The sequence below is a fragment of the Podarcis gaigeae genome (genome assembly GCF_964106915.1).
Source record: "Podarcis gaigeae genome assembly, chromosome: 13".
NCBI lineage: Eukaryota > Metazoa > Chordata > Lepidosauria > Squamata > Lacertidae > Podarcis > Podarcis gaigeae.
The window spans coordinates 8,313,223-8,328,448 of record NC_139689.1 but is presented as its reverse complement, the minus strand read 5'-3'; the positions used below and the strand labels follow the sequence as shown (position 1 = coordinate 8,328,448).

Below are 15,226 nucleotides of genomic sequence, written 5' to 3'. Positions count from 1 at the left end.
CATGAGATATTATGGTAGTCATTGCCCCCATTTTTTTCTACTGAGCCAATACTGACATTATTTTTATAGACAAAAAGCAAACAAAGTCTCCTTGTATTTTGTTTTTAATATTTCCCCTAATGAAGGCTTTGTGTATTTGGGGTTTTACAAAGCACAGTGTAGAAACTCTAGATCTGGCAGATCAGTGGATCACTAAGGAAACACACTTGTGCAGCAGCTGGCAAGGACTCAGATCTACAAGACCTTTTCCAATCTATATGGTGCACACAAAGGATGGAGAAATTCTCAATTTTAGTTGGCCATAAAAATAGAACTGTTTTAATTGTTTGTTTTAACTGCGCGCCTTTTAGTTCTGACCCTCTTACAGTTGTTTTAACTGAATGTTTTTATTTGTTTTTAGTTTTTATCTGTTTTAATTATCAGTTTTGTTTTTTACCCACTTAATATTCTATTTTCTGACTGCTGGTCTATGACTGTAATAAACTGATTAATTGATTGAATCAGATATATGTTGGGGATTAAGAAAAAACAGGTTTTGAGGTGTCAATAGACGTTGGTCTGCTGTGGACCTGAATGCTCTTCTTCTTTTTTGGATCTTCCTGTCCCTGTCAAGGTTGAGACCATCCAGCCTTCCTTTGTTGATATTTTCCAAACCAAAATGGCCAATCTGACCTGCAGAATTTCGAACATACCTGAGGAGCAAGATCTTAAGGAGCTGAAAGTCACCTGGACACGAGCAGATGATGACACACCCCTAGAGACTATCCTTAAACCTTCCCAAGAACAAGAAAGCAGTGGGCTGCTGTTCAAGGATGCAGTAGCTACGGTGTGTGCAGATGAGTGGAACAAAGGGGAAACTTTCAAATGCAAAATTATTCACCCAGCTTTATTTCCCTCAATGGAAGTCAGATCCCTGCGCAAGCCTCAAGGTAGGTGTCTATTTTGCATCATCCTACAAAAATGGCTAACAATGCTCAATGTCACTTTATTAGGACTTTGGCTTTACCAGACTTCAGAAGGCTCAGAATAGTTTTGTTCTGCCCTAACAATCATTAAGTATAGATTTTTCCCAACCTGGTGGCTCCAGCGATTCTGAACTAAAATTTCTATCATCTTTGACTATTGGGCATGCTAACTAGGGCAGATATGTTTCAGAGTCCAAAATGTCAGGAGAGTAGCATTTTGGGAATGGCTGATTTGATACCTGAATCTAAGCCTATGGCAGACGTAAAGATGTCTCCATTTCAATTGCTTTAATTTCAGTTAGTACTTCTTTTGCTCATACTTATTATTTTAATAGTTCCTTTTAATGCACTGGATGTCTAATGAGATAAACCAAACTGAGTTACAATGGTGCGACTGAGACCAACCAGTGTGAACTTTAAGAAATTCAAATGTGGGTTTCCAACTTCCAAGGCAAAAATATTTCACCACTTAGTTTCTGTTCGCAAATTTCAGGTCACACCAACCTGCAGCATAAAACTGTATTCATGGCCTTCAGTTTAGGGACAAGCTGTGCCCGCGAAGGCAAAGACAACCCACCAGCCATGTATTGTGTGGCATTTCATGTGCCTTTTTCAGACAGGCCACCAAAACAGAACAACCATTTAGCTCCTAGTAGGCTATCAAAAATCCTTGGTATTGTCCATGTGGCTTAATGGGTCATAAATGATACAAGACTGCTCGTAGAGTAGATGAAGCTCCCATTCTAAGCCAACCTCAGCAATGAAGAGAAGATGTGTCTGCATGTGCTTAGTAGGAACATGAACCATGACATCACAATCTTTAATAAAAATCCAGATTTAGAAAGCCATTGCATCTGGTCATCTTTGGTCAATGTCCAGTTCACCCTGCTAGAAGACTTCTACCATTCATCTTATATGTCTTCATCTGACTCTCTCAAACCAAACAAATGAGATCATGGTTAAGAAAGGAAAGAAACAAGATGGTTAGCAATGTACTTTTAAAACATTGCATTTGATATTCTCTTCATCCCCCCTCCTTTAACCTTCCAGATGGCAACCCCTCTGCTCCACATATCTACATCCTCCCTCCTCCTTCGGATCAGCTGGCTCTGCAGGAAACAGCCACCGTCACTTGTTTGATGAAAGATTTCTCCCCTCCTGAGTTCTTTGTCAAATGGCTGCGGAATGATGAGCCTGTGGATGCTTCCAAATACTTTACCAGCACAGCCACCCAGGAGTCCAAGGCACCCAAGCGGTATTATGCCTATAGCATGCTGAACGTCAACGCAGAAGAGTGGAATTCTGGAAATACTTACACTTGCGTGGTAGGGCATGAGATGTTGCCCCTTCAGACGTCTCCGAAGACCGTAGACAAGAATACGGGTAAACCAACCGTTGTCAACGTCTCCCTCGTGCTCTCCGACATCGCCAGCACTTGCCAATAGCCATTCTTGTCAAGGCTCCTGCACATCTTTCTCAGCTTCCTAATTCTGCCAGCATCTGCTTTCCCTTCTTGTGTCTCCATTTGTTTAATTATTGGCCTTTTGTGGAGCAAAAGTGGGGTGATGTACCCTGAATGTTGTAGAATTAACTAGCCTCATCTCTTTGAAGTAAAACAATAGTTTGAAATAAAGAAAGTTTATCGAAACATAAGAAGATAATTCTGTCATGTGGTTAGAAATGGTGATAAGGGGGTTAATGTTAATCCCCAGTCACACAAACATGAGATGAGGTCTCTACCCCCCTTTGAATTGGATGGGAATTGGAAGGGAAAGCTTCTACTCACAGCATTTTCTCAAATAAGATCTGGAATTTTCAGAGGGTGATAGAAGCATTAGACGCCCAATCTTCCATGATTGTGTTTGCAGGACTCACTGTTTCCAGACATCACTTAGTCGATTAGGTTCATCATGATGGAAGAATTTAGAGCTTCATTAACAAGCAGGGCATATAAATATATAGCAATCAATCAATCAATCAATGTTATGGTTGCTTTTGTTATCATTGACAATGGCTACTACCTACAATGGCTATGTTCCCCAGAGGGGCTGGGGAAACCCAGCCAAATTCTCAGGGTATTATTATTATTAGTATTAGTACTGTATTAGTATTCCATCTCCACTGTTGGAGACAATCTGCCTCTGAATACCAATTGGTGGTGGTGGTGGGAACCACTGTTGCATTAAGGTCCTGTTCATGGGCTTCCCAAATGTATCCAGTTGACCACTGGGAGTACCCAATGCTAAATGGGCCTTTGGCCTGATCCTGCAGGGGTTTTCTTCTATTATTCTACATTTAAAACAGAATATCAACAAGAACTAATTTATTTAATTCATTCAGACACACGCACACAAATTTCTGACCTTCAGAATCCTTGGCCAGGTCAAATCTTCCACTATCCTTACAGAGAGATGTAGTCACTCACAGGACTACAGAAAAGATTAGAGGGACCCAGAGCTGCTGCTACTCCAGCACTCTTCCTTAAAATAGAATATATTGTCCCTGCCTTCCCACCATCTGCTCCCCTCCCCCTTCCCCCCCCCCCCAAATAATCCACAGCAGATCTTACAAAGGATTTCCTTTTCCATAGTCACTGTCTCAGGACAGCAAGCGCAGTTGCATCTGGTGTATCAGGAGCTAGGAAAATAAACAAGGCTAGGGACACATGCCTGTTTGGAAGTATAGGTCACCCATGTGCCATATCTCCTTTCCACTCTTCCAAACAACACTGAGGAAGGCAAGGCGGTGAAAAAAACTAGGCCAATTCTTTCATTCATGTTAAGCAAAAGTTGCAAAAGTTGTTCTCCTCACTCATAACAATTTTCCCACTTGGTAATGGTAGGCTGTAGAAAGCCAAAAACAATATCAGCAAGCATCTCAGCCACAGTAGAATGTGGAGCCCAGGAGAGCACTTTGATTTCTTCAGTACTGGTTGGTGTTGAGGTGCAGCCCAAAGCAATTTCTTTTGGGAAGATGAGTGCTTTTCATTCTTAGGTTCCTTTCATATATGGAGTCTGGTTAAATTGGATAGTGCTCCTGGAGCAGGAACAGCCTTCTCCCACAGAGACTTGCCTCGGGTACCTGGAGTTGTTTGTTCTGCTGACACCTTTGCTGCACAGAATCCCCTATTTGCTTCTAATAAACAAAGGTTTAGAATGTCCATGCTTATTACTGGAGATAAAAACTAAAAGGAACCTACAGGATAAAAGGCTTGTATCTGTACACACATACACAAAATAGGTCACACCAATATGATGGAGCAGGTTGAGTTCCGAATTTATGAACAGATGACAAATGTTCAACCTTTCTCTCTCATTTTGTCACACATACAGTACTGATGACAGCTGAGATACTCATGTAAGGCCACCTGTAGGTTCATAAGTGTTACACAGAATGCTAAATGGAATGCTATTTTGGAAAGATGGGCATCCATACTCTGTGGCAGAACACTGGTTGAAAAATTCCAAATGATCCCCATCTTCGAACCATAAGATAAACTCTTATAAATGTGTCTCATGGTTGAGACATCTCCTCCCGTATATTTCATCATTAATGTACGCTCATTATTCATTAAACTTGCATTCTACTTTAAAGATGTAGGCTCAGTAAGACAGGCTACACTTGCAACTTACTGTATAATACAATACAATATGCAATCCTGTGTACGATGCTATGTCAACAACAACTCAAAAATCACCCAGGCTGGGTGGGCAGTTATTGCAAAATTCCTGAGGGCTCTTCGTGGTTAAGAGAGCATCATGTTGAATAAGGGCTCCTAGACTCCCTTCAGCAAGCAGACCGTGCCATGCAGAACTCCTAAAAGATTTATGGCTCTTTGAGTTAATTGCATGTTGTTGTTTAGTTGTTTAGTCATGTCCAACTTTTTGTGACCCCATGGACCAGAGCACGCCAGGCACTCCTGTCTTCCACTGCCTCCCGCAGTTTGGTCAAACTCATGCTGGTAGCTTTGAGAACACTGTCCAACCATCTCGTCCTCTGTCATCCCCTTCTCCTTGTGCCCTCAATCTTTCCCAACTTCAGGGTTTTTTCCAGGGAGTCTTCTCTTCTCATGATGTGGCCAAAGTATTGGAGCCTCAGCTTCACAATCTGTCCTTCCAGTGAGCACTCAGGGCTGATTTCCTTAAGAATGGATAGGTTTGATCTTCTTGCAGTCCATGGGACTCTCAAGAGTCTCCTCCAGCACCAGAATTCAAAAGCATCAATTCTTTGGCGATCAGCCTTCTCTATGGTCCAGCTTTCACTTCCATACATCACTAAACTGCATATTAGATGTAGGCAAAATCAGCATCATGCTGCCAGCACAACCAAAGGAGGAAACAGTAAACCATTCACAATATTTAATGCCCCTCGGTGCAGCATGCTACCATTCCAATCCTTCCCTAAATCAGTGCGCCTTGCCTTTTCTCAACATCACCTGTCACCCGCCAGCATCCATGTTTGATTGTGCCCAGTCCAAAAAAATAATAATTCTCTTGTCTCCCTAAGTATCTTTTCCACAGTTCCTCACACTCTTTATGTAACCCAGTTTTGTCCCCTGTGTCGCTTGGCTACACTGAGACCTCCCCATGTTTCTAAACTGCAGAAAAATCTGATCAGCATGTATCATCTAAAGCTTACCTAGATGTGATCGTGGATACTGATGACGATGAAGAACTCCAAAACATCTCATCAATCCTTTCCACTTTCATCATCCTTTTCCTCATGAGCCTTTTCTATAGTGTCACTGTAACTGTCTTCAAGGTAAGATATATGGGGCAGAGGGATATAGTAAAAATGATCAATAGTAACTCACTTGTAGCAGACAGAATAAGGGAGAAATGAGAGAACACAAAAGCTACATGCAGGTACTATGGTCTTCATGGGGTAGGCCAAGCCAAGATTCTAGAAAAGACAATTATTTTGCAAAGCGTTCAGGTTATACAAGTCAAAGGAATATTTGTCAAAGATGCAGATTAAATATTCAGAGCTTTGATAATGCATTTTCCCCTCACTGTAGGGATATACAGTCGTACCTTGGAAGTCGAACGCTTTGCAACTCAAACGTTTTGGCTCCTGAATGCCACAAACCTCGAAGTGAGTGTTCCAGTTTGCAAACATTTTTTGGAACCCAAACGTCCTGCAGCCAATCAGAAGCCACACCTTGGTTTCTAAACGTTTTGGAAGTTGGGCGGACTTCCGGAATGGATTCCGTTCAACTTCTGAGGTACGGCTGTATTTCAGCAATTTCAAGCAGAACCTGTACAGATCCAGCACTCTAAGCAATGTAGATAACCCTCCTGTTAGTTCCAGTCTTCCAGGAACTCCAAACCATTGTTTCCACCCAGCAAAAAAAAACCCTCCCTATGCTGTTGAAAGACAGCTTTATTACATCACTAAATGGCAGTGGTGAACGGGACAGGAGGTTGTGAAACAGCAGAGAGTTGTGTGACATTATTTTCTTCCATGACATTAATTATGGTTATTTTCCAATTCCAGGTGAAATAACAAAGTGAAAGGTCATATGAAGAGGGACAATAAGTTGCCTAACATAAAAGACTGTACATTCTTTCATCACCAGCACAATCAAGGACTTAATATTTCTCCATTCACTTTTGGGGGAAGGTCGACTGGACAGATGACTTTTCTGTCTTGCTTTGTCTCATCATCTATCTGGGAGCAAGTCCTATCAAACTAAACGGGACTAACATATGACAAGACATGCATGGCCTTTTGCTGCCAGTGTTCCATTTGAACTGGACCTATTGGACTGGTTGTTTATCCTTCAAACATGTATGCTTTAATTTTGCCTCCATTCAGTGTGTTTGTGTGTGTGTGTGTGTGTGTGTGTGTGTTGTATTCAACTAAGTACTACTTAAAGTAGACCTAATGAAATTAATTAAACTCAATTATTCCTTTTAACTCCAATGGGTCTACTCTGATTTAGGACTAGCATTGCATACCGCCCATCGCTGTGACTCAGTCATGGTCAAATTTCATTTTAGCTATTGTTGCCTGCCTATTCAAAACCCCAAAAGAGGATATTGCAATTTCAACTCTGAATGCAGTAGACAGAGTATTGTACCACATATATCAAATAGAATGTTTGCCTTTACTCTTGCTGTACATTAAGCTTACATTTCTCATGAACATTTTACATTCCTTCTGAATTGTTACTGTAACTACTTTTCTAGTTTTAAGTATATCCCACACTGCAAGAAAGGGTTCAGAGGCAAGAAAGGGTTCAGTTTATTCAAGAAACACCCTTTTTATAACTAAAAAAAGCTTTATCTCTTGAAAAGTGTTTTTTTTAAGAGCTTCCTAAGAACAAATAGAAAAAAGAACTCCCTTTCCCCACAGTGGAGCAGGCAGCAATGCGATCAAAATGCGTTACTCCACAGGTGAACATCGGTGTGTGTGTTTTTTGGTTTTGTATTCAACTAAGTACTGCTTAGGGTAGACCTATTGAAATCAATTAAACTCAGTTATGTCTTTTAACTTCAATAGGTCTACTCTTGATTTAGGACTAACTAGTCGGAAGCTCCTCAGAGTGCCAAGGAGATGCTCAGGCTCCCAAAAACTAGACAGGACACCCAGGAGCAATCGTGTCAACCAAGTGATGGGCTCATACATTTGTTATTTTTCTCTGTGTGAGAATGCACTTTAACCGTGATACACCCCAAGCATAAGCTGTGCCTCAGTTTTCCATATCGGACATGGGGATATATCAGCCTCTCTTTAATTCATATAGTGCCTACACAAAATTAAGGAGTGTATTAATTTTTTTGCAAAGGAGGGTTTCCATTAACAACTTGCTATTCACTTTGGTTTCCCACAGCAAACACATGCCTTACAACATTTTTAGCTAACTCACTGCACATAAGGAAATGAGTTTCTATTGAAAGCCCCACACATCGCATCTGCCTGTCTCCATCTGACTGGCAGTACTTGCCTTGGACTGAAAGTGGAAACACATGCCTGGCCACATTTGCTAGCGTAAACAGGACACATCTGTTCTGGGGATGACTTATTCAAATGTCAATACCAGCCTTCAGCCATGTTGCTATCAGTGGAAAGCATCAGAAGATGAAATGTGTGCTATGGATTTTAGCCTTGATGAAATTAACCTCTTTATTCCTTGCTTGAAAAGAAATAAGTAATAAATTAAAGCTCTGTTGAACATGGTTGTCCACTGCTGTGGAGAGTCTTTTTTAAGAATCAGAATCAGAACCTTGCTGTCCAAAATAGTTAATAGCCACTTCTCACTTCGCAGAATTTCTAGACTTTTATGGAGCCATCTGAAAACCCAAAACCATACCATTCAACTTTTTCAGATAAAAAAAGGGGGCAATCGTCTTCCAGGATGTGCTCGCAGGCAAGTCATGTGACCCGTGCTGCAATCTCATTCCCCCTGAAGTGATTTTTGCGGGGTGAGAGTGTGGCATGAGAGCACACAAGATCACGGCACCCAAAACGACCACCACAATCTCACTCAAAAACTGGGATGTCCCGTTTTTCCCGGGACACCTGGCAGGTATGCAAAACTTTCCTTCTGACTGGACTCCTAAGCCTCTAAGGGCAGTACTCAACAATTTGGAACATGAGATTTTGGGAAATATACATAGTTGCCAATTCATGCCCAAAAACACACCCCAAAGGCACCCAGAGTGTTTTGAGTTGAAAACACTATTTTAAAGGGAAACTGCTGCAGTCTGTTGACTAACCCACCTTGCTGCAGGAACCAGGGCAGGACAAGCTATTGCAGTGTAAATTAATTTCAAGGTACAGAAGGGGGGAAAGAGCCTATGAGGCGCCTCAGCCAGTGGGAGAAAAGCATGAATATCTGAAAAGGCTGTGAAGGGGGTCGATACCACAGCTGCCCAAGTCCTCTCAGAGGGGTGATTTTTTGCAGAAGGGAAGAATTGGTTCCAAAAACACGTCTTACAATATGTTGGAGCGTGGGACAGGGGAGACATTCTGCTGGTTGCCATTTTATGTGTTGTTTGGCTATTCTGATTCTAAACACTGTAATAAATAGATAAATGAAATTTCAAGCTGCTGAGTACATTTTTCCATAAACTGAGGAGCACGAAGCAAGCAGACGCCTGCTCACACAGTGGGTCTCCTTTGTCTTCTGCATGGCCCAAAATCTGTTCCATAAGGTTGAGGGACCCTCCAGAGCAGATATGAGGGGGCATGGAGGGGGAGCTGGAGGCAGAAGAAGCAACGGTGCAAACTTGAATAAAATATTGGGGGGGACCTAGGTAAGCCCCACCATGCATAATCAATCACATGATGTGGTGCATGCACACCATTTGAACAGCAATGCCCATCAACTTGGGGGGGGGTCCTCAAATATTTTATTGGGGGAGCCAAAGCCCCCTCGGCCCCTAGGAGTTGGCTCCTATGGGAAGAAGAGAAACCAGAAGAAGTCCTATTGTAGAACAGATATATTGTCTTCACAATTCAATCAATATGAAGTATTGGATTGGAAGTAAGAATTTACAACTATTGGAGGGAGCAAAATCTGCTATCAATAAATGGGGGGTGAGGCCTAGCACTAAGTAAGGCCTAGCATGGCCCTTGAGCTTGAGTTGGCTTCTTTGACGGCATTGTCCTTATACAGTGGTACCTTGGGTTACAAACGCTTCAGGTTACAGACTCCGCTAACCTGGAAGTAGTACCTCGGGTTAAGAACTTTACTTCAGGATGAGAACAGAAATCACACAGCAGCATGGCAGCAGCAGGAGGCCCCATTAGCTAAAGTGGTACCTCAGGTTAAGAACAGTTTCAGGTTAAGAACGGACCGCCAGAACGAATTAAGTTCTTAACCAGAGGTACCACTGTAACTTGGGTGTAAGTTCCATTCACAACAAAATCATACTTCACTAAATTCGCCAGGTTGGATGGTGCAAACCTATACATGCATACGCAGAAGAAAACCCCACTGGGGTTTTAATGGGACTCATTGGTGGTTGAGGTGAACAAGGTGAATGACAACAGGCCTGACTCCCTGCCAAGTCCACATAGGATTGCAGCCTGAGTTTGTTTGTTCCTCTGGAATCCTTGATATCTTTGCATCACCTTGAGTGCCCCCAAGACCAGAAAAACAAACACCTGTTAAGCTTAACTAACTACCGGTCAAGCCCAGGGAAACAGCCAAGGAGGCCTGGGAGCTCATGACCAAGACTTCTGCATCTTCTGGTTCTTCAACGTGGTTTTGAGGGGAGCAGGGGTGCTGGCAGCTGGAGGAGGAAAGGAAGGGGCCTGAGGCCTAGTGGGTGCACAGTGGGGAATGGAGCTCAAGGGATGGATGCTGAAAGAGATAAATGAATATCCATATGCCACTGGTGAATATATCGCTCTGTTTAACTGGCGGGATGAACAGAATTATACCATGAGCCAATTACGTGATGAAATGTATTTTTTTCCAATTTTTGGACAGAAGAAAACAGGGTGCGGCGGTTATGTGGTGAAACACAATGACTAATTAGGGTGAACATGGCTAAATAAAAACAAAACGGTTTGAGTTTTTGCAAGTGAGATTCACCCGAACCGTGTAGTTCACACAGCCTTGTTTTTCTCAGCAATGAAATCTTTGGGTTTTGAAAAGGTGTCAAACATGTGAGAGAGAAAAGAGGAAGTTATTAGCTCCCTGGACCTCAATTGTTTGTTTATTTTCACACCTTTCCTTCACACCTTCAGGCCAGTTAGGACGTCACTAACTGGAAATGTTCTTTTTTGAAGGCACTTCATAAGAGAATGGTTAAGGGGAAACTCTGAAGGCCTCATTGCAACAGAAATGAATCCCGAACAGAAACTGTGGGTCACTCGGCAGAAGTCGGGTTGCTTCGATCAACTCCAGTCTTGGGATCGGTGAGGTAATTTTAATCTGTTTAGCATTTAAACTTCTCTATGTTTTAAAGAAGAGTTGTAGATTTATTACGATTTTACTGTTTGAAAACTGCTTTGAGGTTTTCTTTTTTACAATAAATAAATAAAATAAAAGAGAGCTTTATTTTTATATAATGGTTCTTGAGAAGATAGGAACATAGATACCCCACAGGAGAAGGGACTCCTTGGAATGTCCTAGCCTTTTCAGGAAGGAAGTGAACGATACAATGCCTGAGAAAGAGGAGAAGCATTTTTATCCTGTCCTCAGGGGTCTTCTGTTGATTCTTGGGCTTTCTAGCTGATGCTGAATTGCAAGTCTTCCTTGCTACCATCTTCCAACTGAGCATCTTTATGTAAGGGAGGCTGGGGGAGTAGATGGGGCTTGGAGCTGCTGCATGTGAGGCTTGGAGAAGGCTGCAAGGTAGCCTTGCTGTATCCCACCAGCTTCCCTATAGACCAGCATTCAGTTGATTCTTGGAGCTGAGAACTTCAAGGATAAAGAGCAACTGGTCAGCCTTCTGCTCAACTCCTGTTATCAGAGCTAAATGGGAAAGGCTGAAGCTCAGTGGTAGAACATCTGCTCTGCAAGAGGAAGGTCCCAGGATCAATTCCTGGCATCTCCCAGGAGGGCTGGGGGAGAAGCCCACCTGCAACCTTGGAGAGCCACTGCTGCCAGTTTGTGTAGGCACTACTGGGCTCAGTATAAGGCAGCTCCCTATGTTCCAATGCCAGGACAGAGCAACAGCTGGCAGGGAGCAACATAGGCACATGAACCTTGCACCATGCACCATGTTCAGCTTGAAAGCTTCCCACCACTCAGCCAACAGAAAGGCCAAAAGAAGGTAAGTGAGAAAAGCCCCAGGGCTCCTTGCTAACTTTTCCCAAGCTTGTTACTCAGCTATGTCCCAGCTGGGCTACCTGCCAAGCTGCTTCTTGCCTCCAAGCTACGGATTATGCTAGGAAGCTGGAGGAGGGCAAGGGGGCTACCCGACAGTCTGGCTGAAGCCTCATCCTTTATTGAGAGATTCCAGAGCCCTCAGATGAGTGTTGGGCTTCAAAGAAGTATGTAGGGGAGAAGGCGGCTACCTGAAAGCTTGCCCAAATGCTAGGCTTTTGGCTTCCACAAATTGGCTGGGTGGAAGGAGGTAAATGAAAGTCAGGTGCTCAGCTGTGAAATTTCTCAGCTCACCGTTCAGCAGGCTTTAAACTAGTGGGCCAGGGAAGGTACCTGAAAGCTTACTCCAAGTCTAAGGACTCCTGCTCTCTTGAAGGGGTGCAAGGTTTATGGGAAGCTGGTGGGGAGGAAGGGAGCTACCCAAAAGCCTGACCCAGCTGGGAGATGGCAAGGACCCAGCTGAGCACTAGGCTTGCAACAAGCTGGACAAGTGCAAGGGAGTGCTATAAAATCCATGTCAGCTGTAAGATCACCTTACACTCAAAGGGGTGTAAGGCTTATGGGAAGCTGGTGGTGAGGAAGGGAGCTAGCCGAAAGTCTGGCTGGAGCCTCATGCTATACTTTGAAACTCCTGAGCTCCCTGAGGAGTGTTGAGCTTTTAAGAAGTAGGTTAGGCAGAAGAAGGTTGCCTACTGTAAAAGCTTGCTCAAATGTAATGGTCAGCAAGGACAGACTTTTGGATAGCTCCCTTCCGAATGAGCATTCGGCTTCCAGGGAATTGGCTGAGGGGAGTGAAAGTCTACCCCAGCCTGATGCTTGGCTTAGAAATTTCTGACCCCTCCAGTTCAGCAGCGGGCTTTAAGCTACTGGCAGGTAGGGAGTACCTGAAAACTTGCTCCAAGCCTAATGATCATTTGGGAGACTCCTGCTCTCTCTAAGAGGAGCGTAAGGCTTTTGAGAAGCTGGTGGAAAGGAAGGGAGCTACCTGAAATCTTGCCCCAAGCCTGATCCTCAGGAGAGAAATCCCCCCAAACCCAGCTAAGCACTAGGCTTTAAACAAGCTGGATACAAGGAGTTTCTGTAAAATCCATCTGATGCTCAGCTGTGAGATTCCCTGGCTTTATGTAATAGCAGCAGGCTTTATGAAATCTGGAAGGGAACAAGGAGGAAAACTGGAGCTCTGTCCCACCTGATGCTCAGCTGGGAGATCATTCAGTAACTAGCTTAGCATCAGGATTCAGGGATGCTGACCCTGGAGCAATAGGAAATTTGAAGCCAGCCCTGAGTGTAAGGTTCTACAAGTGCTGGGGGGGGGGGGCATCTGGGGTGGTGGGGGGCTGCCTGGAGGCCTGCCGTGAGCCCAGTGCTCAACTGGGGGATTATTGACTCCTCCAGCTGAAGGCTGGCCTTTGGGTAAGCTGGTAGGGAGCATCAAGAAGGGGGCTACCTTCTATTTCTGCACTGAGCCCAGTTCTCAGCTAGGAGATTCTTGAGCTCCAGCTAGGTGCTAGTAGAGTAAAGCTGGTAGAGAGCAGCCCGGGGGGGGGGGGGAATCCAGATCCCTCCCAAAGCCTGGTGCTCAGCAAGGAGATTCTTGATCACCTACCTAAGTGTTGGGATTCACATAAGCTGCGGGAGGGGAGCAGCTGGGGGGGTAGGCTGCCTGGATGCCTACCCACATGTTTCGCTGGGAGATACGTGACAACCCACTTGAGTGAAATGCTTCACAAAAGCTAGTGGGGAGCAGCTGCTGGGGCACCAGCCTGGATGGCTGGCCAAGGGCCTCATGCTCCACTGGGAGACTCCTGTCTAGCCAGCTTATTGTTGGCCATAAGCGTGTGGGAAGCAGCAGAAAAGTGGGGCTACTTGGATTTTTGCTCGGGCTTGATGCTCACCTGGGGGATGAGTTGGTAGGGAGCAGATGAGAGGCTACCTGGATGCCTTCTTTGAGCTTGGGAGATTCTTGACTACCCAGCTGAACATTAGGATTTACAAAAGCTGGACAGAGGCTGCCTGGGTGGCTGCTACAAGCCACTTGCTCAGCTGGGGGGAATTTTGGCCATGCAACTGTGTGTCAGGCTTCATATAAGCTAGTGGGAAGCAGCCAGAAGATGGGGTATCTTTGATGCCTGCCCCAAGACTGATGCCCAGCCAAAAAATGCAATCAGCAGGCTCCAAGACTGGCTGGGTGCAAATGGACTGCCCAAGAGCTTGCTCTCACCTTATGCCCAGCTAGGAGTTCCATCTGTCAGGGAGGAGGGTGGCTGAAAATCTCCCCCAGCCAAATGCTTAGCTGGGAGATTCCTGAAACCACTACCTCCAGATGAGCAGCAGGGTCTAGCCTGGCAGAGAACTACAGGGATCTTGCCCCAAGCCTAATGCTCAGTTGGGGGACCCCAAAACCTCCCAAATGATAATCAGGCTTCAAATAAGACACAGGGATCTCTGAAAGCCTGCCCCATGCTCATTTGTGGGGCTTGAGCTTCCTAGATCCACAAGTGGCATGGAGTGAGGAAGAATCTCAAATCCTGTGCAAAATAAAGCCTGTGTTAAACAGAGTCACAACCTTCCTGAGCAACAGCAGCCTGCGGAGAAGCTAACCAGGAGTAGCCAGGGTATGGGGGAGCTGGCTGAGAGCTGGGAGGTTCCAATGAAGGCTTCTTTGCCCCTCAGATGTAGGATGTGAGTGGGTAGCAGGTGCTGTCTGGGAGATTCTTGACTATCCAGATGAGCAGCAGGCTTCATGGGGGCTGGGTGAACAAGGAGATTATGGGGGGAAATCTGACCCAGGCCTGAAGCTCTTCCTGGAGACCCCCCAATTCCTACCAGAAGGTTAGGCAGCAAGTGTCTTTGAGGTGCCCAAGTTCTACTCCATGCTCAGAAAGTATTCTTTGGAGCAGAAAGATCTCCAAGCTTTGCTGCATTGCAAGCGCTGAAGCCCTGGAATCTCTCTCGAGTGAGCTGCTATTGATGAGTGGGCTGAGCTGGTTAGGACAGGAGGCTTGTCAAAACTCCTAGTAGCAGGAAAAGTTTCAGGAGACCCACTGAAAGACCACTTTTTGGGTTCTGTACCCAGGAGGGTAGTATAATTGAGGGGTTTAGCTAAGCAGGAAAATGCGATCTGGTACACCTGAGAAAAGGCAGCCCCAAGGAACTGCACACTCCTGGGAGATGGAAAAGGACCATAACAGTTTAAACCTAGCATGATTCTTAGTGGTTGCAAGCTGAAGTGAGAGCAAGCTAGGTTTGATCATCAGGATAGGAAAGATCTGTATTGAACAGCAGAACTTTTGAATTCTCTGCTAGGGAGGTAAGACTTCCAGGGTTACTGTGTGAGAAGCAGACATAACCAGGACTAGACCAAGAGGGGCTTGTCCCTAGCTTTGGAAGGGTAGTGGGTTTTAGAACAGGCAGAGGCAAACTCGGCCCTCCAGATGTTTTGGGACTACAACTCCCATCATCCCTAGCTAACAGG

General features: G+C 44.6%; 1 long non-coding RNA gene and 2 gene segments (V, D, J or C); all 3 read left to right on the top strand.

Annotated features, from left to right (window-relative positions):
- The first annotated feature begins 566 nt into the window (after nt 1-566).
- Nucleotides 567-2,951, top strand: LOC310829019 (Ig mu chain C region-like). The segment is given in 2 exons: nt 567-929; nt 2,016-2,951.
- A 1,900-nt stretch (nt 2,952-4,851) lies between these two features.
- On the top strand, nt 4,852-8,149 carry LOC310830645. The gene is made up of 2 exons (XR_014557665.1): nt 4,852-5,726; nt 6,462-8,149. It is a non-coding gene; the product is annotated as an uncharacterized lncRNA (long non-coding RNA).
- A 2,672-nt stretch (nt 8,150-10,821) lies between these two features.
- LOC310829032 (Ig gamma chain C region-like) overlaps nt 10,822-15,226 on the top strand; it is a 38,537-nt gene continuing 34,132 nt past the window's right edge. Inside the window, exon 1 of the C gene segment in view lies at nt 10,822-10,843.